The following is a 24,953-nucleotide window of genomic DNA, read 5'->3' as shown; positions in this document are numbered from 1 at the left end:
AGAAAAAGATTACATTTATAAGGGCACCAAAAAGTATTAAATATCTTTACAAGCATTTCAGAGATAAATTTAAAAAGACCTAAATAAGTGGAAGAATATACTACATTCATGGATTGGAAGACTTAATATTGTTAAGGTGTCAATTCTTACCAAATTAATCTGTAGGTTTAATGCAATTACAATCAAAATTACCTTAGAAATGTTTTTGTGGCAATTGATAAGCTGATTATAAAATGTGTATGGAAATGCAAGAGACCTAGAAGAGCTGCAGTAGGGAGAAATGATCCCTCCAAAATGGTCACATCTTAATTTATGGAACCTGTGAATAGTTATGATCCATAGCAAAAGGACTTTGCAGGTGTAATTAAGGTTATGGAGTTTAAAATATGGAGATTATCCTGAATTACCTGGATAGTCCCAATCTAATCATGTGAGCCCTAGAAAGCAGACCACTTTCTTAGACTGAATACAGAAGAGATGCAGCAAGGAAGCCAGAGAAGTTTGAAGTATGTGAAGGACTCATCTTCAAACCATTGCTGGTGGTTTGAAGATAGAGAGGGTAGCATGACAAGGACTGCAGGTGGGCTTATAGCTGTTAGAGGCTCCCAGATAACAGCCAGTAAGTAAGTGGAGAACTCAGTCTTACAGCTGCAAAGAACTGAATTCATTCAAAAACCTGAATGAACTTGAAAGGACATTATCCCTAAGGGACTTCAAATAAATACCCAGACTGTCTGATATTATAGTTTTGGCCTCGTGAGACCCAAAGCAAAGGAACTAGTTGAGCCCATCTAGACCTCTGAACAACAGAACTGTGAGACAATAAATTTGTGTTGTTTTAAGCTGTTAAGTTTGTGGTACATGGTTACAGGATCAGTAGAAAACTAATACCATATCGAAGGCAATCTTAAGAACAAAACTGCAGGACTTAACGTTCTTTGTTTCTAAGAATTGTTCTCTCCACCACATAGCTCTAGATGAAAGAATGGCTTTTGAGTCCATGTTCGTCTTATATGACTCTTTTCCTCTCTGGCTACAACCAATTGGATGGACTGGGATGAACTTGATTGTCTGGGGAATTTGAACTAAGCCCTGCAGAGACAGGGTCTGTTACTCCAATGTATCTCACCCCCTAAATAAGTGGAGTAAGTATTCATGTGCTTGTGTAGTCTTCTTCCTTTGAACCTGGGTTTTAACCAAAAGAATGAAGCAGAAGTGTCACTGTGTCAGTTTTACTAATGTGATCATGTGTTTATGTTTACAGTTAGGAAGGACATTAAAATGTAAAATGGGGCTCATGGCATGATAGGGTTGATATGATGATTAAATATGCTTGTGTTCATGAAATGCCACGTCTGATTCTTGCTATGTGCCTGGTACTTAACATGGGCCTAAGTAAATGTGAGTTGCATTTGCCAGGGTAAATAACTGGAGACTGATGGCTTTCTGAATTTTTCTTCAAGTAGTGACGGTTATTGACTCAATTTCCTTAGACTAAGTATAGCTATGTGCACAGTAGCTTATCAGGAATTGGATACAGTCTGTGACCCCAGAGAAGTGGTGGGGGAGAAAACTCATAAGAAGATCAGACCAGAGCCCAGGCTATATAAGTACAGTGAACCAACCGAGCTAACCATGAGTCACGGTTCAAAAAAATTAATACCTCATGAGTCAATCCATGGTAAACTTCAAAGGCTGCTCACAGAAACCTGTTTACCTTCCCTGCCACCACTTGAGAGAACAAGGTCTTGCGTTTCTTAACTGCCAGCCCTAGAACCAAAGCTTAGTTCTTTGATCCTGTTGTGTACTCTACCACCTGGTGGAGTTGTGTCACATGTGATACTAATGCCTAATATGTAACTGAGCACTTCCCATGAGGCAGATACCGTTCTAAATACTTGATGTGTATTAATTCATTTCAACCTGCCAATATGCCTCATGAGATGGGTATTAATAATATTCTCATTTATAGATGATGAAACTGAATTAGAAGAGTTTAAATGACTTTACTTCAAACAACAAATTAGTAGCAGAACTTGAATTTGTCTCAGGCAGTCTAATCCAGGATTTGTGTTTTTAACCACAATATTATACTGATTAGCTACAGGATGAGAAATGTCAGAGTTAAAATTATTTTGAAAATACAATTATTTTGGTTTCACAAATTGCAGGTACACAGAAAAATTGCAGGTACACCGAGTTCAGCTTTGTTGACCTCAAAGACGAGGTGTATTTCTCTTCTTACTCCTTTCAGGACACTGAAAAGAATCATGTCTACGAGCTTCTCCCCTGCTTCACTTTGTGATGAGTCTCTGCTTTCTAGGACAGGAACATTTCCTTTCAGGTTCCTGCACTTGAATATCTCCTTCCCCTAATTTATCGTCCTGAATGGATGGTCATGGTGACATCTACAACCTGCTTTCTGTAATTCCTATTCTGATTAGCTAAAATATAGGTATTGTTTTCTATCTTGTTTATTTTTACACAATTTTACCTATATAACAAACCTGCACATGTACCCCTGAACTTAAAATAAAAGTTAAAAAAATTTCCTTCATTCACATTCTTTCCTCTACAACCTTACTTCCCTATTTTTCTGTTTTCTATTAGTCATTTTCTGACATTTTGAAAATTAATATTTATACTACCCACATCTATGTTTGGTTTTTATAAAATGGCCCTTGTCATGTGCAACTGAAGAAGTGGACTATTTGTTACACACCATTTACCAAGGCTTTATTTTTCTTACAATTGCTTGCTCTTGATGGGCCATTTATTCATAATAGAGACCCACAGAGAAGGGTCATGGGTGTTACCAAACATCATAAACTTGAATTGGGAGCTTTTGTTAAATAGGGGTGGGACATTTTCTTGGGATGAAGAAAATAAATAATTACTGCCCATCAGAATAAAAGAAGACAATACAAAGGTCTGTCTTCATAACACTTTGTGTTTAATAATCAGGTTTGCTCAGGGAATTAGGAGGAACTGAATTTATTTAAATTATGTGTTGATCTTACTATTAAAATAGGAGCAAGTGGAAGAATGAAATAAAAATAAAGGAAGACATCTGATTAACGGGGAGAAGGGAGACGTTTCTTTAGGAAAATGATTAAAGTCTTAGCATATAGTCTAGACAAATATGAAAGAGAAGAAGTTCTTGGAGGCCAAATTCGACATATCTGAAACTGAACAGGAGAAGCACATCTATCTAGCTGCTCCTGTCTGATGAAGGGATTGCTATACAACTGCTCTAAGATCAGAAAAGATAATTGATCTCAGGGAGGAGATGAGTGTGATTCTCTAGAGGGTTCCTGAAATTAGGAAACTATTGAGGAATATCTCTATAAAATTGCAGATAGATATTCCCTAATAAGAACACATGGGTAAGCACCCCTTGAGGACTGAGACAGCTACGCACAATATTTGGACAAATGTGAATGAGGAAGCCTGAGAAGCCAGGATAAAATACTGAAGGCACTGAGTCGTAAATTGGAAAATTGTACAGTTATCATAGATGGGGAAGCAAGAATTGCCTGTGCCTGAGGAAACCTGCCAGGAAAATTTATGGAATTATGATCCCCCCCAGGGGAACTCACAGGGCAAATAAGATGTACTACTAGAGAGCCAGGCAAGATAAAAATAAATTGAGGTCAGTCCTGAGTTGGATATTGATCTGATGAGATGATGCCTCCTGAGTGGGATTATACAACTCAAGGAGGTGAAGATAAACAAGCTTTGTTTGAAAATGGCATGCTTTGAAAACTGTTCATTCCTTGACTTGGTATCAGACACTCTGGAGAAACCCAAAAGAAAAAAAATCTAGAGGAATAAGTTAGAAAGACAAATGTCTGGGCCAGAAAAGCAATGTGAAAGCAAACAGAAGGAAAGCACCATTCCAGCAAGCAGTTTTCATACTGTTCTCAATAGGGAATGATAAGGTCAATTAAGAAACAGGCCAGACTGCTGAAATTTCAGCTAAGATTCAGATGGGAAAAGAAGGACACAGAATAGTGGAGGCCTATCACACCTGCTATGGTTGGAATGTTTATCCCCTCCGAAACTCATATTGAAACTTAATCCCCAATGTAGCAGTAAAGGCAGGGCCTTTAAGAAGTAATTGGGTCATGAGGGTTCTGCCTTCATGAATGGATTAATCCATTCATGGACTAATGAATTAATTGGTTAATAGATGAATGGGCTGTCATGGGAGTGGAACTGGTGGCTTTATAAGAAGAGGAAGAGAGACCTCAGTTAGCACACTCAGCCACTTTGTCATGGGATACCCTACACTGCCTTGGGACACTGCAGTAAGTCCCCACCAGCAAGAAGGCCCTCACCAGATTCAGCCCCTTGATGTTGAACTTTCCAGCTTCCAGAATCGTAAGAATTTTTTCTTTATAAATTACTTAGTTTCAGCCATTATGTTGCAAGCAACAGAAAATGGACTAAGACAATGCAGAAAATACATGGAACTGAAGGAAATGTTAAAGGTCTGGAACTTTCAAAAGCAGAAGAAAAACAGGTTTTCCATGAGCATAAAACTGAGATATGGAAGTGATTTGTTTGTTTAGTGACTTTCCTGAACTAATTTGGTAAAGTCTACATTCTTTATTGTGTGTGGCTGCTGAAGTCTTTGCTCAATGAGCTTAGAGATTAGCTAATGATTGCATAGAGACTTCCTTCAATGCTTTGAACCAATAAATTTCCCAGCCTTTGCAGAGGAACTCTGTGTGCATATCAGGACATGCTTTCAATGCTCAAGCAGTAGCCTTTACTTCAGACTTCAGCAGAACTTCAAGGTAAGCCAGAGATGAGAGTTTGGAGTGTTCTCAAGGTTTTTTTCTGGCTGTGCAGTCCTGGGCATGTGGACAGCCCTGAACTTATGAATGGGCTTCTAAATTTCCAGGATGTTGTCAGCGCTTTTCAAAGCTCCTTATCGACTTTGCTTTTCCTTTTAAGTTTCTTGGTCAGTTTGTTGATTGCCTATTATTGCCACCTCAGGCAGCTGTGATAGGAAACAATTGCTGCTGATTGTTTTTGCTAAATGTCCTCAAGGAAAAGGTTGTTCACACTAAGTGAGCTCCAGTCAGGTCATATAAAGACCTGCTAGTGAGAGTTTCCAAGAAACTGCCAGAGAGGTCAAATAATGACAATTCTCTGAACTGGTGATTTTGGAGAGTGCCTGTCTGCTTCCTCCAGTGGCTGCTAGGCTTCTAGTTTTTGCTGTGATTACAAACTGTTTATTTTCAAGCCTTCTGGGTAGCTAGGAGAGGGGAATGGGAATAGGGCAAGTTAAAATATCACATAGCTTGCTGTTCTTACTGAGTCAGCTCTTTTTCTTGAATAAACACTCCTTGGATTGTTATGAGCCTTTGGTTAATTTCCAGAGTTCTGAAAAAGTTGATTTTTACAATTTGCTAGTGTTCTCATTGCTTTTATGGAGAAACAGATTTTCAGAGGTCCTTATTCCACCATTCCCACTGACATTCCTCTTACAGAGTTGTTTTTCCAGTTCCTGAACCATGTGGCTAAATCATTAGCCATTGCTCAAGAATCGAAGTGGATCCATTTCTTTTACCATATTTCTGTCTGGCAAAGTGGGTGTCAAATGTGCTATTAAAGTTTTGCCCAGGAATGGATTCTTCAATATTTTTCACACTTCAGAGTGAGTCAGCAATATTTCCTTCTGGCTCAGGCTAGAATACTGTATAGACCATCTGTAAACCAGACCTAAGTTTTATCTTCCTTAGTCAAATAGTCACAGGAAACTTCCATGGGGCTGTTGGTATGGATTGAGGATAAACAACAATGCAGCAAGAGTGGTTACCATGGGAGTCTAAGCCCATGCAACTTACTTGTGGCTTCAAAATCTGGTTGAGCCTGATCTTGGATAAACCACATGGATTGCTGCTGTGTACATCCAACTTTACAGTTGGTGGGTCAGATAATGATGGTAAGTTAATGTTGGGTAGGTCAGACACCAAGGTCACTTGATACCTCTTGGTTGGATGTTCAGTCTCTATTAGGGTATATTAGTGAGCCAAAAGCTATGTCTCAAAATCAGAATAATTATTGACTGAAGAAGGCATGAAAGCATTTTAAATTCTGTGAGTGTGTCCTTGAATTCTCCTATTGGAGTTTACCAGAAGTCTCATTGTGTTTCTATTTGCTACGGCACCCTGAGTACCATTGTAACTGCTGGACCATGTGGCCCAAATGGCAAAACACTTTGTATTGCATCCTGTACTTATCATATAGCTTTCTCTTGCTCTGGGCCCCAATAAATATTGGCATCCTTATGTGTTATTTTATAAAGGTAACATGCTGTATTTTGCCTCTAAAATTTAAAGAGGCCCAACAATTATTGTGGCTCCTTAGTGGTGGGTTGCACGAAGTATAGAATTTTGTCTTTCACTTTAAAGGGACTATGCCACCATGTCCCAGACCCATGCATCCCTGAGAACATCACTTAAGAGATACCTGGCTCAGTGGGATTTATCTTTCATCCCCTGACATGCCTGTGTCTTACTTAGATTATTCCAGAAGAAAGTACTTTTTATTTTCCAATTTCAGGCAAGACATCATCAATATAGGGACCAACGTGGCACTCTAGAATGTCTGGATGATCAAGTTCCCTCAGGCTAGATAATGAGCAGGAGAGTTAATACAAACCCGAGAGTATGTACTGCTGTACAGACTGCACATCTGTACCAACGCATGATCTTTTTTTAACCATTTAAGAAATTTAAATCAATGAATTATTTTAAAAAGGTAACACAGGTGTATGATGCAAAATTTAAAATGTGCAAAAGCATTGGCAGATGAAAATGGGTTTCTCTGCTACTCTACCCCCTCATCACTCAGTTCCCCTTTCTAGGAGTAACCAGTATTTTTAATTTTTTGTCTATCTATCCATAAACCATGCCTTAAAGAAAAGAAAAATACATATACACAAATACAGAGTTATGTATGTGTATATAAACATAACTGTGTATATATACAAACAGACACATACACACATACATACATATCTTTATAGTACAACACCTTGGAGGTCATTCCACACAAGTTCTTGTAGAGTTCTTTATAATGGTTGAAAAGTATCCACTCAGTGGATATGCTTTAATTTATTTAATCATTTCCCAATTGAATTGGATAATTTTCCCTTTTTTTGCCATTAAGAGCAGTGATGAAATGGATATCTTTTATGTATATGTCTTTGTGCACATACATGCTTATATCCACAGGGTAAATTACTATAAGTTCATCCATTTATTTTTAATTTAATTTGAACTCTTTTTGAATATGTTAAGTTCTATACACACAAATGGTTATATCTACAGGGTAAATTCCTAAAAGTTCATTTATTTCATATTTAATTTCAACTCATAGTGTATATTTAAGCCTCCTTAAAACCTTTTTGTAACATTATGTGGTATAAATAAGCTAAATACAAAGAGTGGGATCGGTAAAGTAAGTTCCTAATTTATCTGTGTGTGTGTGTATATGTGTATATATATATATGTATATATATACACACACACATATATAATACACACACACATATACACACACACACATATATATATGACACTACAGCTACTAGTTCTGTAATATTTGCTGAACTGTTTGCCCCTCTTTCCAATAAAGTTACTTTATCACAAGGTTAATAAAAATTTCAACACAGTAAATGTTTATGTTAGGCCAATAAAACACATTGCTCGGTATCTTTCATTAAGCTTTCTGGATCTATTCTCCATGTTTTCTACCTTGCTCTGTGTGAGGCTGAGAGGCTGACCCATATGGTCTATACCAGAGGTTGACAAACTTCGGCCTGCGGGTCAGATCTGATCCATGGTGTCAAATCCAGTCACATCCATTTAAGTATCATCTATGGCTGTTTTCTTGCTACATCTGCAGATTTTAGTATTTGTGACAGAGACCATATGGCCTATAAGCTTAAACTATTTGTAATCTGGCCATTTACAGAAAAGGTTTGCCAGCCCCTGGTGTATATCATTTGGCTCCCTTGCCCTCTAGGTTCTGGTTAGGTTTATCACTTTGGAGCATGGCAGGAGTTTGGAGGGAGAGAGAAAGGTGAGTTGGGGACTTTATTCCAGTTGCCTTCCTGTGTGGTTGCCACAGGATGGCTCCATTTCTGGATTGTAAATCTCAGCTTCTCTCAGAAACCTCTTTCCAGTCAGCCCTCTCTGCCTTGGGGTTCTGGTAATCTCACCCCAACCTACCCCTTCAGGCCCAGGGATATGCCATTTTGCTGTCATTGGTCTGGGGCCCTGCACTGTCCTCTGTGGTAGCCTTGCCCATGCCTAAACAAATAGCCCTTTATTAAGCTATTCTTAATTTCTCTTTTAAGAATACTGGGTGTTCTTGCTGGGACTCTGATACAGCAGGTTACAATTTTATGGATATATTGTCCCCTGAATTTTATGAAAAAAGGGAAAATACTGAAAATAATTTCACAAAAACGGTAACAGTGGTTATCTGTGCATAGTGAGATATCAATGACTTTTATTATATTCTTCTTGCTTTCTGTGGAATCTGTATGAGGAAGAATTACTATGTTTGTTCTAAGGATAAAGCTAAATAAAGAACATAATAAAAGAAAAAAAATGACTGGACTCTTTGCCCTCTTTGCCCTCTATAGTTACCAGACTAGCTATGTCCTAAAACTCAGTAGTAGACGTTGCTTTTCCTGGAAAGCAGCATACAGAATGGAGAGGGCACTGCCTTTAGAATCAGCAGGCTTGCTCTGTCACTCCGAGTTTGGTCATGAAAACAAGCAGAAGACCTATATACACACATTCGTGTGTGTGCATGCTTGCAAATACACATACACAGAGCTGGAAAGTTGTAGCAGCCTTTATTTCAGTTGTTGAACACTAACCTTGCATAATCTGATGCATGTGTGCCTGCTGCTGTGATGGTGCCCATGCTCGTTGAAACTTTCCCCATTGGCAGTGCTAACACCTGCCTGGGCTCCCAGGTTATAGTTTCCCAGTTCTTGCATGCTCAGTGATTAGTCTTCAAAGCATGACCCTCTGCCCTCTGGCTTGGTCCTGAGGAACTTGCAATGTTAGCTATATGCTATTCCAGATTCTGCCTCCTCTCAAGACTCTTTGACTGTTGTTTGAGCTTGGATCACTGGCTCAGAGTCTCAGACTCCCCAACTGTCCCTCCACTCCTGTCAGGTTGCCCTTTGGGGTACTGGTGGCAATTTATACTTGCAGATCTTGGTCAAAACCACTCTGACCTATCCTGACAGGCTTCTTTAACTTTAAATTCCCAGGAGCAGTGGTTGGGATCTGTTTTTCTTTCTCTCTAGAAGATCAAGAGTTCATGCAAATTGGTTGTGGTGACCAGTTATGAATAAAAAGAGGCCTGCCTGGGCACGGTGGCTCATGCCTGTAATCCCAGCACTTTGGGAGGCCGAGGCAGGTGGATCACGAGGTCAGGAGATCGAGACCATCCTGACTAACACGGTGAAACCCCGTCTCTACTAAAAATATAAAAAATTAGCCGGGTGTGGTGGCGGGTGCCTGTAGTCCCAGCTACTCGGGAGGCTGAGGCAGGAGAATGGCGTGAACCCGGGAGGCGGAGCTTGCAGTGAGCCGAGATTGCGCCACTGCACTCCAGCCTGGGGACAGAGCGAGACTCCGTCTCAAAAACAAAACAAAACAAAAACAAAAACAAAAAAGAGGCCTGCATTTGTTAGGCCAGAGAAAGTTCTACTGTGATCTTTTCCCAGGTCAATGATCTTCATTAAGCATTGAGCTAGAAAGAACTGAGCTGACAGGTGTTGAGGTGGTCCATTAAAACAACAAGCCAAAACCAAAGCACCTGTAAAGACTTTAGCCACTTACTGCAAAACTGTAAACAGGACCTGAACATGAAAGGGCTCCAGAACCCACCCCCACACCTTGTTCCATTTTTGAGTAGTGTAGGTGGGAGGGTCAGGTGGGTTGGCACAGATGTGGGGATCATCTCACTGTCATGGGGAGCTGTGAACAAGAAGCTCCTTCTGTTTTGTGGATGTGAAGGCTAGGTGAAGAAGGAACGAAGGAAGGGCTATGAGTGGGAAAAATATGGAATATTGAGTCAAATGTCTTTGAGGCTCACCAGATAATGTGGTCTTAGCAGAGGTGCCTGAGAAAGGCATCAGTGGAGGTATCCTCTGATAAGGAGGCCTCAGAATGGAGATGCCTGGGCGAAGAATGTTGATTTTTTGCATGGCCAGGCCTGTGAGTTCTTGACTATAAATCTCTCCCACTGTGCCCAAAGTCTGGGGAGGGCAGCTTTCCCCCATGAGGCCTATGAGATGAAAACTTTGTAATTGCCTATGGGCAACTGGGCTTAAAAAATCACACATAGGATTTTGACCTGGAGCCAACTCCACAATATCTACTTGCCCTACACTGAAAAAACTAAGAAAGAACATGCAAATGACTGCTGTCTGAGCAAAGCTCTGCTTCAAGGTATCTTGACAATGTCTGCCTCTCTATACTCCAGAAACAGATCTAGAGACAAGAATTCAAGGACATGTAGTTTCTTTTAGAAGTGAAGGAAAACGGGAGGAGGGAAGTTGGAAATGGCAAGGCACCAGGCTAAGTGCTTTTTCTTTGTTATCTCTGTTTTATTCCCATTCACAGAAGTGGAACCTAAAGCCTGAGAAGGTGAAATGGCTCCCCCAAGGCCCATAGAAAGGAAGTGGTGAAATTTTCTCTGATGACAAAGACCATTCCATAACTATATACTCACTAATTTCTGACCCAAATACAAAATAAAAAAGAATATGCAAATGTAAAGTTAAAATAAGTGCAATAGAGTTTTTTTTCTCCTAATGTAATGCATTGGTTAAAAGTTGATTTTCATTTCATTTTTTAAACCATATGCATTTATCCTGGTTACAGTAACTCTGGAAAGTTCATAAGAGATGACTATGAGTCTCTTGAGTATGTAACCCCCTCCAGGAGAATGCATTTTGCTAAAAGCATGAAGAGCATGGAGAAAGAATGGTAAAAAGGACCATGTTGAGGTGAAAAAATGCTGATGATGGAGGACCAGAGGCAGAAGGAAATTAAAAGAAAGTAAGAGAGAGAAATGAGGGAGAAATTAGGGCACTAAGAATGTTTATGTATATCCACACAAAAAGCAAAATGCCATGGATTTCTAGGGTATAATATAGTCTCAAAAAAGTGCTGAGTCATAGCCATCTCTAGGAATAAGGATTAGTTAGCATAGACAGAAAGCATGGATGCCCTTGAAAACCAAGTGAGGTGCTGTCATGGAGATTGCAATACATGGTGTGCTTACTCTATGAGCTTTTGTTGCATGTGGATAAGAGCTTACATTTGGGCGAATGGGTGGGTTAGCTAAAATATCAACTAAGATTCTTTTCAACTTTAATTCCAACAATGATTTCTTATAATTTAATATTTCAAGAATTTGCTTAGTTTCTTTATTCACCACTTCCCTCTCCCAGTTATGTTTCAATTACTCCTTCCCATGACTCTCATTTTCAAATCCCCCTCTCCCCATGTAGTTTTTGGGGGTATGGGCTGCTTCTTCCATTTAAAAATATTTTCCATTGTTTCAAATTCTGTATTATATGTCTATTTCTCTTTTAATATTTTCCTGTTGAGTGATTAAGGTATGACTGCTCAGAGTCAGCTATGTTTTTAAATTATTTGTGGAGCTTCCTGATTGCATAGAAGACACATTTCTGTGAAGTGTCAAGAGGAAGAATTTAATTTAGCAAATATTTATTGAGCATTGGCTATGTACAAGCTGAGACAGAGGCTTCAAGGAATCTCCAACCTAGTAAATGAGATAAAATGCAGCACTAGAAAATTATTACGCATAGGAAACTAGTGAAACCAAGATTCAAAACAAGCTGGAAAGGCAAAGAAAAAGCAGAACTTGAGTTTTCAAAATGATAAAGCATTGAAATAGTCATCCTCCAACATTATTCATGCTTTTAACTTATGCTTAACTATTATTTTTATTTTTATAGTTTTGTCTTTTTACATTAGGGGAGCATCATAATCTTTTCAGAGATTTTAGGACATTTAAAAGTCCTTATCTGGCCATGATTATAGGACACAAGGGTACCTATAACAGTTCTCATCTTAATTGCAAAGCACCATATAGTTTGCACAGTTTCCACACATATCACTCATCTTAGTAGTATTCTGAGAGAAGCAATGCAGATGGCATCCCTATTTCACAAATAATGAAGCTGAGTCTTCGAAAGATTAGTTGGATTGCTCGTAGCTAATATAGACTAAGATTTTTAAGATCAGACTTTAAGGAAAGTTCCAACTGTGGTCCAAGGGAAGGACCAACTGCTCCTGAGAGGCCCCATGGTGGTAGAGGGTATGTTGGAGGCAGACTTTAAGAAACAGCCAAGGCTTCCAAAGAAAAAGGGGTAAGAAGGGCTTGTCAGGGAGGGGTGATCACATTGGCAAAGAAAATTAGGTGGGAAGTTACAGGGCTTGTCAGAAAAAACAAAGAGCAGGAACTATCAAATGACTGTCCTCACGTCTTTTAAAATTACCCTCTAATTAGAGCCATCTTTGACCAGTTGACTTCCCTCTTGTCCTTGTTCACTAGTGTGGGTTAAGAAGGAGGAGGAGGAGGCAGAAGTGATTGGTGGAAAGCAAACTAGATTTGTTTTGTCATGGAGTGAAGAGCTATCCCCCAAAGCAGACTCTGTGGCTCTTCTCCATTCTATTTTCATTCTAGTATCCACCCCCCAACTCCCCGGCCCTGTTAGTTCAGCATCTTCCCTATGGTTTTATAATTTTATCTGCTTCTGTACATCTCCATTAGTGACTCTAAAAGCATTAAGAGAAAGTCATACCACACTTGAATAAAAGTGAAAGAAGCCCCTGAATCCACTGAAAGATTGTTTTTGTTTGATGGAAACTTATTGAATAAGGCAATAAGAACAGACTCTGAATCACATCAATTCCTTTGGCCTTTCCCAGTAAGTTAAAATCAGGTACAGTGATGATTCCTGTATATAGGTTTAGAGACAAACCAACTAAGGAAATATGCCAATAGCTTCTGCTCTTCCATCTGGTTGCTTAAAATTAAGTCATCTGCCTGGATTTATCCAATGAGGTACTCATGTAAACAATCTTTGATTCAATGGAAAGTCACTGAGAAACTACAGCATATCAGAAACATTCTTCTTTCAAGAACCATGCAGTCTAGTGTCCCATAAGGTCACAGCTGCCTCATACATGCATTGGTGACAACCCAAGTTACGGTCTGAGACTCCCAGGGATGAGAATTGAAAGACATAGTTTCTCTTAAGAGCTAGATTTTCCATTCACTTTCCACGTTGACTAGTATATAAGGCTGGACATCTACCTTGGAGCCTATTGCCTCCCAACTCCCCATTTGTACTCACCATCTCCATCCAAGTCTGGGGCTTGTCCTGAACTCAGGCCACTTCCCTCAGTACCTGCCTTGCCCTCATGTGTAATTCAAGAGTCAGATCTTTCCCACATCTGCTCTGTGCTTTTGTGGATATTCTCATTGTGCCTTGTTCCTAAGTTGTGACAACCACTTGTCTGTCCATAAAACTTCACATCAAACAGTCCTAACCAACTATAGCCCTCATTAAATCATAACCACTAAGTCAAAATTTGTAATGCAGTAAAATAATGGACTTAGTCTTCATTTTTTCAAAGTCAGCTGATAAACCAAAGGAATTCTTTTTTTATGTCCCCTAAAGGAATTGTTAAGGAATGTGATGCTCAGCGTAGTCAGGGGTCACTGTCTTCTCTGAATCAGAATTGATGAAGTCTTTTGTGGTTTGTCTTCTCTCCTTATCTCAAAAACCTCAAACTTTTGAATCACATGAGGGTGTCTGTCTAGAGGACAATATAATTCCTTTCTTCTGTGTGACCTATAAGGATCAGACATTAATGAACAGAGCCTGATGCTGTTGAAAAGGATTCATGAAAAAGAAACCAATGATAGGGGCTGGGAGCACTTCCAAGGTTTTACTTCTTTAAAAAGCCTCACATATAGATTGCTCCAGTCAGCAAGGCTAAAAAATAATTCCCAAGAATGTTTAGGGAAGACTAGAATCTGACAGCGATTCTGGCTGTGAGATTTAACTCTTCCCTAAAGTCACAGGGTCAAGTAACTTAATCCTCTCTTGTGCAAAAGAAACTACTGGGTGGCCCGCTGAAGCCAAGATGAAACAAACAGGAAATTTACCAACTTAATTTTTTTGAAAGCCTTTTTATTAATATTTGCTTGCCAAGAGAATGAAAAGCAATGTTATTTCCTTACTCATCTATCTATAGCATGTAAGAATCAGCTGGACAAAAATGGATGGGGGAAGGAGCTAGAATTTTCCTGCTAGCATTAAAAGACTGTCTTCCTTTGTTGTTTCTGCATTTGCCTTTCATTCCTAAACAGTATGTTTTCCACACCACAGCCAGAGTGCTCCTTTAAAAATTTGAGTCTGATTGTATTACACCTTTTTCTCAAAACTCTCTGGGGGCATTTCATCTCTCTCAGAGTAAAATCTAACATCCTTATAATAACCTATAGATCCCTACCTGGCCTTGTCTCTGGTTTATCTGTTACCTGTTTCCATTTTTTACCTCTGAAAGTCTATTTCCTACTCATTAGACATATAGTGTCTTTTGAAAACATGTATTAGAACATGTCATTGCTCTGCTCAAAATCTTCTAACGGCCCTCTGAACTCCCCCAGAGCAAAAGTCAAATACGATAAATACAAAATCTTTATAGGACAAACAAGAGCTTGTTCTTCTGCCCCTCTAAGAATTCTCTTTCCTCTGTGCCCTGCTTAATTTTTTTCCATAGCACTTATTACTAACTAATACACTGCATACTTACTTATTTATCTGACTTTTTGTCTACTCATAAAAACATACAAGCTGCAGCAGCTAAGAGATATTGTTTCTGATGCACTGTTGTGTCTCTAGTGCTAAGAAATATACCAGGGAACTAGTAGGTACTCAATAAATATTTCAATCAATAAATATATAAATACATGTGAATGATATGTAGTCAAGTTTACCTGGCTGGTAGGTAGTTCTTTATTGGGAAACAGAAATGGCAAGGTAATATTCTCTACTCATGCTATTTGTTTTCAGTTGACTCTTTTATTTTTAAATGCGTAATGATGTGTTGTGAAATGATAATTTTGTCTTCTTCGTGCCAGTAATTCAATATCTTATTTATATTTTGCCCTTATTACATTGATTAGAACTCCCAAGAGAATGAGGTTCGTTCTAAGAGAGTGAATCCTGTTTGGGTTCTGATTTTAAAGGGGATGCCTCCAGTGCAGTTTCCCAACCTCAACGCTGTTGACATTTTGTCACGGATAATTTTCTGCTGTGGGGGCCATCCTGTGCATTTCAGGGTGTTTAGGATAAATTGTTAGAGAATAAATAAGTATATATATATATTTAAAGTATATATATTTATATACTTTATATATATAAAGTATAAATATATATACTTTATATATATAAAGTATATATATACTTATATATGTGTATATATACTTATATATAAGTATATATACTTTTATATAAGTATATATATACTTTTATATAATATATATGTATATACTTATATACGTTTCAGTGTTAAATTTATTGTTTTCAGGCCAGATTTTCTCTGAGAGCATAATATACTCTTACTCTTTGCTGGAGGAAAAAATAGTATAAACATATACTATATAGAGAGTATATATATAACTTATGGTAAATATATATAAACTTATATATATTATATAAAAGTATATATACTTATATATGTGTATATATACACTTTTATATAATATATATTATACATATATGCTTATATATGTATATGTATACTTTTATATATATATATAGCTATCTTAGGATCAGCAGATATATAACATTATATAGGTTATGATCTTAATCATAACATACATGCACACGTATATGTGCACACACACACACAAGCACATGGTATGATCCCAAGTTGGTGAGAAGCAAACAGACCAAAATGCCAATGATGACTTTGCTAGGATTATATTCTTGTCTTCACTTCGCTTGACCTGGGGAGGTGAGGATTTGGGCCATCTATAGTGAAAACCATATGGCTTTCATGATGAATAAAACTCATGAAGGAGCATGGCCCCATGGACTCTATGGCCTTTTACCAAGCCGAATCTGTTTAAACATCAATCCTTACCTGTTTGTGTAAACCTTCTTGACCTTGGAATGGGAAGGAGCAATTAGGAATTATTGGCCTTGTTGTTATATTGGTACCTTCCTCAAAACCAACTTGTTGGAGTTGAGGCATCTTAAAAACAACAAGACAAAATCATTCTCTCTGGGAAATACATATACACATATGTCCACATTTTTTTTCCTAACAACTTTTGCAATAACAAGATGAAGTAAAAAGTTAATTACAAGTATATGCCACAAGATCTACATCTGGGCATATATGATGTTTTTCTAAGAGATTTGTAATAGTAGCACTAGTATTCAGCTAGTGAATGCTTTTTTCTTGATATTTAATTACAGAAAAGGTACTTCAGATTGGACGGATGTTAACAATGCAGTATCTTTTTCCAGGATAACTTTGTTTTGTAATAAGAGCCTTTTGCTATGATGTCCTTTTGACTTTTATCATGTGGGGTATAGCAAGATGCTGTTGGTTTTATTTCCTCCCCATTTATCTGTTATCTCAGTCATGCTACACAGTCACACCCATTTGGAGTTAGGCATATACCAGATAAGGTAAGAGAAAGAGGCCTTTCACAGTGTAACTCAAGGATGAAAAGAGAGAAAGTTTCTCATGGCATAATAATGCACAAACATTGATTGTCTTAAAGAATAGTTTCCAAACCACTGTTTGTGTACACCAAAACCACTGGACAACTTGTGAAATCAGATTGCTATGCTTTATGTCCAGACTTTCTGAGCATTCAGTAGGTCTGAGTTGGTGGTCAAGATTTTGCATTTCTCATTTCTCAGGTGATGCTGATGCTCCTGCCCTTGAGCAGGATGATTCAAGACCAGTGGTTCTGAATGAAATAAAATCTTTTCTTTTTTTTTTGAGACAGAGCCTCACTCTGCTGCCCAGGCTGGAGTGCAGTGGCATGATCTCAGCTCACTGCAACCTCTGCCCCCACTGGGCTCAAGCGATTCTCCTGCCTCAGCCTCCCAAGTAGCTGGGACTACAGGTGTGTGCCACCATGCCCAGCTAATTTTTGTATTTTTAGTAGAGTGGGTGTTTTGCCATGTTGGCCAGGCTGGTCTCAAACTCCTAATCTCAAGTGATCCACTCTCCTCTGCCTCCCAAAGTGCTGGGATTACAGGCATGAGCCACCACATCTGGCCTGAAGTAAAATCTTAATTACAAATATATGCCATAAGGTGCACATTTGCGCATATATGGCTTTTTTCTAAGACATTTGTAATAGTTCTCATTTTGAGAACCACTGATCTTGAATCAATGAATCAATCACTGATGGCTGCTCTCCTTCATCCACTGCCTTCCTCTTTAGATCACTTGAGTGGATCAAAAATTTTCTCTGAGTCCTCAGGTGATAGAAATGAATGACTGACAACATAAGCTGAAGACAGAGAAAAAGAGGAGGTGGGATACAGGTGAGATGATGATGGAGAAAAGGGTTTAAGAGACAGGGATCTATGGGAAGAACAAAGAGTGAGTTTATGGGGCTAGATTTCTTCTTCAGCTCCAAAGAGGTACGAGTACATGAGCTACACGAGAGTACAGAAAATTGGATGCCAAGCTCATTCTGCCTGTGTCTCTGGATGAGCTGAATACAAAGCACTTGGAATTGACTATTACAGATTGACTCAATTTAGGCCACAACAGGTGTTTTGAAGGAAAATACTGGCATATTTCTCTGAATACTGTGGGTGTCACTCTTCTCAGTAGTAGAATTCATTATGACCATTCTGATGTTGTTTATGGTAAAAGAGCTTCAGGTGAGCCTTGTTTCCTAGAAGGAAGGGAACATTATAGCCAAGTTTATAATGAGTATAGGGTTAGTGTAACAGAACTTTCAAAATCAAATGATGTCACTCCCTGTTTAAAATCTGCCCTTACAGTGGTTCTCAACCTTAGCTGCCCATAAAAATTCTCTCCTGGGGAGTAAAAAAAAAAATTCCTAATGCTCTAGCCACATGCCATATCATTTCAGAATTTCTATGCTTGAGACACAAGCATATTTTTCAAAAGCTCCAGTTGATTCCAGTGCAGCCAAGGAAGACAGCCACTGCTCCAGTGGTTTCTTATTGTACTAGAAGAAAATCCAAATTATATTCCAGGGGTTACCAGCCTTCATCATCCTCTTGTGTCTTCATCACCATTTTATGCTTCCTCCCCACTTGCTCATTATAATCCCTGTAAAGGAGATGGCAGCACTTTAGTCTGGAGTAGGCCGAGGCGGCCTTCCAGCACAGCATGACTCAGCAGGTTTGGAGCACAGGCTTACAACCCCACACGTTATGTAACCACGCCCTGTGAGGCGCATTAGGTGATCACTCACGTGAGCTCGTGCTTGGCTTGGACGGAGCCACTATTGTCTGTAAAAGGTACAACAACCCGAGTAATGCTGTACCTATGTCTCACCCAGGCTCATGGCTGGGCTCACGCCCAGAGAGAGAATAAAGCCATGTCAAAACTGCCTGTGATTTCTTGAGTGTTTTTCTAGTTACCCTTTACCTGCCCACCGACTCCTCTCGGACCTCAGTTTGGCCTAGAACCTGACACTCCCCCAACACTGAACTCCTTTTAAAAATGTGTAATTGTTGTAATTATTTTGGGTACATAGTGATTGTATATATTTTTGGGGTATGTGTGATGTTGCTCCAGGCATACAATGTGTAATGATTAATCAGGATATTTAGGGTATTATTACCCCATTTATCATTTATTTGTGTTAAGAACATTCTAATTCCACTTTTTTAGTAAATTTAAAATATGCAATATATTATTAACTATAGTCACCCTGTTGTGTTACTGAATACAAGATCTTGTTAATTTTTTCTAACTATATTTTTGTACCCATTAACCATCCCCACTTTATCCTCCACTTTCTGCTACCCTTCCCAGCATCTGGTAACCATCATTCTATTTTTTGTGTCTATGAATTCAATATTTTTGGTTTTGGCTCCTACATATGAATGAAAAAAAATGTAAAAAGCAGGCATATTTGTCTTTCTGTGTCAGGCTTATTTCCCTTAACATTATGATTTCTAGTTTCATCCATGTTGCAAATGACAGGATTTCATTCTTTTTTATGGCTGAATAGTATTCCATTGTGTATATGTGCCACATTTTCTTTATCCATTTGTCCATTGATGGACACTTAGGTTGATTCCATATCTTGACAATTTTGAATAGTGCTGCAATAAACATGGGAAGATAGCTCTTTGAAATACTGATTTTCTTTCTTTCAGATGAATACTACCCAGGAGTGGGATTGCTGGACTGTACAATAGTTGTATTTTTAGATTTTTGAGGAATCTTCATACTGTTCTCTGTAGTGGCTGTACTAATTTACATTCCCACCAACAGTGTACAGGGGTTCCTCTTTTTTCACATCCTTGCCAGCATTGGTCATTGGCTGACTTGGATAAAAGCCATTTGAAGTGGAATGACACCTTATCTCACAGTAGTTTTGATTTTCATTTCCCTGATGATTAGTAATGTTGAGAATTTTTAATATACCTGTTGGCCATTTGTTTATTTTATTTTGAGAAACGTCTATTCAGATCTTTTGCCCATTTTAATTGGATTATTATTATGATTTTTATTTTCCCCTATTGAGTTGTTTAAGCTCCCTATATATTCTGGTTATTAGTCCTTGTCAGATGGGTAGTTTGCAAATATTTTATCCCATTCTGTGGATTGTCCCTTCACTTTGTTGATTATTTTCTTTGTTGTGCAGAAGCTTTTTAGCTTGATGTGGTCTCATTTGTCCATTTTAGCTCTTGTTGCCTGTGCTTTTGAAGTCTTATTCAAGACCTCTCGACCCAGACTAATATACTAGAGTGTTTCTCCAATGTTTTCTTCTAGTAGTCTCACAGTTTCAGGTCTTAGATTTAAGTCTTTAATCCATTTTGATTTGATTTTTATATATGGCAAGAGACATACTTTCATTTTCCTGCATACGAATATCCAGTCTTCCCAGCACAATTTATTGAAAGGATTGTCCTTTCCCCAGTGTATGCTCTTGGCTCCTTTGTTGAAAACAAGTTGACTGTAGATGTATAGACTTATTTCTGGGCTCTCGATTCTGTTCCATTTGTCTTTATCTCTGTTTTTATGCCAGTAGCTTGCTGTTTTGGTGACTATAGCTCTGTAGTATAATTTGAAGTCAGCTAATGTGATTCCTCCAGTTTTGCTTTTTTTTTTGCTCAGGATGGCTTTGGGTTTTCTGGATCTTTTGTGATTCTATGTAAATTTTAGGATTTTTTTTCTATTTGAAGAATGTCATTGGTGTTTTGACAGGGATTTTGCATTGAATCTGTATCTTGCTTTGGATAGTATGGACATTTTAATAATATTGATTATTTCAATTCATGAACATAGAATATTGTTTCATTTTTTGTGGCCTCTTCTTTTAATTGTTTAAGCTTTCCCCTATCTCAGGGACTTTCTACATGCTATTCTTACTGCCAGAAAGGCTGTTCTTGTAGCTCTTGAGCTGGTTAGCTCTTTAGGTCTTGGCTTAATGTAATCTCTATCCCTGAATATGTATATAAAATAATTTTCCCTTTATTACTATCTCCTCTAGCACCTTTTTGTTATTGTTGTTTTTCCTAACAATATGTATCATGATTTTTAATTATATATCTATTTACTTATTTATTTATTAAATACTTGTGTTTTCTACTGTATATAAGCTGCATGAGGCCATGTTTGTTGAGCTCAGTACTGTAGTATCAGGGCTTAGCACAGTGCCTGAACATGTAGTATGTTTATAGCTGTTTTAATGCCTTTGTAACTTCATCGTATCTTTTACTTCTTAGTCTATGTCTTCTGGCAGATTTTTTCCTGGTTATGAATCACATTTTTCTACTTCTTCATATGTCTTATAATTTTTTTATTGAATGACAAACATTGTACATTTTATTTTGTTGAATACTGGACTTTTTGTACTCTTTAAAGAATGTCAGATGTTATTCTGGCAAGTGGTTAAGTTTCTTGCAGATTAGTTTGAACCTTCGGAGTATTCTTTCAAATCTCCTTTAGGGTGATTCTGAGTTTACTCTAGGTAGAATTTTGTCAACCTCAACAGTATTTACAGTTTGACCAGGTAATTCTTTGTTTTGAGGGTCTGTGTGTCCATTGTAGATTGTTTAACAGCATCTCTGGCTTCTGCACATTAGCTGCTAGTAGTAACTCTCCAGCTGTGACAGCCAAAAATATGGGCAAACATTGTCAAACCTCTATCCAGTTGAGAACCACTGCTCTAGGGTTCAATTAACCCCATTACTAAGGCATGATAGTCCTCTGGGTTTCCTACTGAATCCTTGTATATTCAGTGAGGTATCTTCACAATGAATTGTAGGAACCCTAATGAGTCCTGGTATTGTGTGAATCTAAGGGTTACTCATCTTCTTGCTCCTCAGTTAGTGCTCTTTCCTCAAAAGTTTCTGTGTACGGCCTCATGAGGTTTTACACTATGTAGGCCTGATGTAGTATCCAGTCAAACTCAAAATAATACTCTATTTTTTTCTGGAATGCCTTCTCTGTGTAGCTTTCTCTTTGGGTGCTCTTCACTGAAAATTCTAGTATTTTTTTTTTTTACCTCCTCAGATTCTGGTATCTGCCTTATCAACTCAGCAAGACTACCAGGCTCTGCTTCAGTTCTCTTCCCTTGTACTGCAATTTGGAAATTGCCTCTGGGCAGAAAGAAAGACTATTCCTCATTTGTTTCCCTTCTCCCAGAGATTACAGTTCTGAACTGACTTTTGTCTAATATCTTAAAATACTTGTGTCCTATATTCTTTTCCAGTTTTCTAGTTGTTTATTGCAGGAAGGTGATTCTGGATTTTGTCACTTCCTCATCCTGACTGGCATATACAAGTTTTAAATGAGTGACTGAATGAATGAGTAAAAGAATGATCCAAGGAGAAGTACATTATGATGGATGAGAGGGATTGAAAATATCTGCACCTTGGGGTGTGACTAAGGCCAGCAGATGCAGGCAAGGAATCCTAGGCAAGAACTGAATGCCTGTGGTGAGATGTCTTTAAGCAAAAGCGTCTATTCCTCTTAGAGGAAGTGGGAGCCTACGATAGGCTTGACTATGGCTTTGAGTGGTGGAAGAAGCTTCTGGATTGGACCTTAAGGGGTCTGCACTCTGGTCTTAGCTTTGCCACAGACCAACTCTTTGTGTACAAATTAGCTCCCCTTTGTAGGCCCCAGTTTCCACAAATGGCTTGCTTCAGAATAAGGGAACCAACACAAATGTCTGTGGGCACCAGGTGGCCTAAATCAGTAAAGGTGTGTATGTGCAGACTACAGTGAGCCAGGGAATACATGCTTCCCTAAAGCGGTGGCTGTTGGGGGAACTTTGGGATCTTGAGTTGTCACATATCATAATTTTCAAGAGAAGACCAAAATCTAGATTTTTGTGCTAAATTTTCTGATTTTAAATGATCGACAACTAATACAACTTGGGGCTAAGCACATCACATCTTTGGGCAAAATTTAGTCTCAAGGCTACCAGGTGTAGCCAGTTATTCTTTTCCACAATGTCCACCTCTTTTATTAAAAGTACTCAGTGTATGATGATATTTCTTTTAGACCTTTTTGGTTTGTTTTTAATATATGTCTCCTTCTCTTGACTATGAGGTCTATGGGAATGGAACCGTGCTTCTTTCATTAACTTCTATATCTCTGATGCTTGGTGTGTACTACACCCTTGAAATGCAATTCTAATGCTAAATACTTGAAATTAGCACAGACTTCCCAGTTAAGGGCATCTCTAACAAGACTGCTTTCACTTCAACATCAGCCACAATTTGGGGGTTCCCTGGCCACCATGTTTCTGAACAACTGGCTACAAATTTGGGGATTCCTACTACTTCCTCATGTTTGATAATTTGCTAGAATGACTAACAGAATTCAGGAAAGTGCTACACTTACAATTATAGTTTTATTATAAAGGATACAAATCAGGACCATCTAAAAGAAGAGACCGTAGGGCAAGATCTGGAAGAATCCCAGACATGGAGTTTGCATGTCATCTCCCTGTCAAATCCAAATGTGTTACCATCACAACCTGTTGATGTGTTTAGCAACCAGGAACACTTACCTAAGCATTAGTGTCTTGAGTTTTCATTGGGGTTTCATTACACAAGCATGACTGAATCATTGGCTATGGGGTTGAACTCAATCCTAGACCCTGTCTCCTCCGTGCAGGTTGGGCTGATATCATGTGGGTCAAAGCTCCAAGTTGCCAATCACATGGTTGGTCTTTCTGGTATAGTCAGTGCCTTTCCTGAAACTATCTAGGGGCCTACCACATGTCACCTTGTTACACAAACTCAGGGGCAGTTCCAAGAGCCCACCACAAATAACAAATACACTCCATCACTCAAGGAATTGCAAGAGTTTAGAAGCTCCCTCCCAGATACCCAGGACAAAGACCAGACAAACTATTATACAATAGCCCTCAATAAATATTGAATAATTATGAATATAAATATTGAGTGAATAAACAAACGGGATACAGTGGAACTCCTGCGATTTTTTTTCTTGCTCTGACATGATGATGCACTGGATGATAATAATAACAACTACAACAATAATAGCTAACCTTTATGTTCTAATGCCTTGGTAGCCATTAGGACTGTTAAAATATGTGGTAGTTTTTCTACCCTTTCTGGGACATGATAGGATTCTATTTCTCTACCTCTCTCTGAAAGTAGGCATAGCTATGTGACTTGCTTTGATCAACAAAATGTTAGTAAGTGAAACTGGTAGAGGACACTTCCGGGTGGAATCTTTGAAAACCGTCTGACTTTTGCCATATTCTTTTCTCATCATCTAAGCATGTATTGAGAAGCTAATGATCCAATTGGGACATATAGGATAAAAAGGAAATAGACTTTTGCTGGGTGAAATCATTGAGATTTGGGGGTTTATTACTACAGCATAACAGAATACATTTTAGCTAGCATAAATGCTGTACATCCATTATTAAATTATTGTAATAATTTAATGCTTCCTGGAATCTGTGAGATATTCAGTATTAGCAGTCTCATTGTTATAGGTGAGAAAACTGAAGCATAAAGGAATTATGTGACCTGTCCAAATTCACATCATTGGTAAGAGGCAGGGCTAAGCCAAGGACTCAAATCCAAGGAGTTGTCTCCAAATCTAAGGGCTAAAGAGTACAAATCAACAAGGGTGAGGCAATGGGAGAAAGGTACCTAAAATTTGGTGGTGACAGTGGGTGGTACCTTGAGGAGCAGCACTGTGTGGGATGATTTTTTACACTCTGCTGCTGTGTTTGGTTTAAGCTGCTTTGTCCTTTCAGTTACAGGCTTAGAGGAGGAGAGAGTCTAGAAGTGTCTCTGGATGTGCTTTTGACATTTTGTATTTCACGCCCATGAAATAGTGGAGATTCTTAATTGTTGGTTGCTTTTTCAGAACAAATACGGAAGTTATATTCAAAAGGATTTCTTCATGCCACATGGAAAGTCTTTGATGCTGCCTTGGCATTTGAGGAAATAAGCATCCAAGCGAATAAATAGCTGTTGCATGTGATTGGGCGGAATTTAAATGGCAGCAAGGAAGGACCGAGGTTAGGGACAAAGGAATAGCTATTTGGGTTTCTCCTGGCCCTTGTAATCCTTTGAATAATGAATTGGGTTTTCTTTCAAACATCTTTCATTGTCTTCTGCA

The 24,953-nt window shown here is 38.5% G+C and overlaps 1 pseudogene; it reads right to left on the bottom strand.

Annotated features, from left to right (window-relative positions):
* The window catches only part of LOC100972097 (thyroid hormone receptor-associated protein 3-like), an 81,527-nt pseudogene extending 72,572 nt beyond the window's left edge, over window positions 1-8,955 (bottom strand).
* Between the last annotated feature and the right edge of the window lie 15,998 nt (window positions 8,956-24,953).

The sequence above is a fragment of the Pan paniscus genome, chromosome 2 (assembly GCF_029289425.2).
Source record: "Pan paniscus chromosome 2, NHGRI_mPanPan1-v2.0_pri, whole genome shotgun sequence".
Taxonomy (NCBI): Eukaryota; Metazoa; Chordata; class Mammalia; order Primates; family Hominidae; genus Pan; species Pan paniscus.
This window is presented reverse-complemented; position numbering and strand designations above follow the sequence as displayed.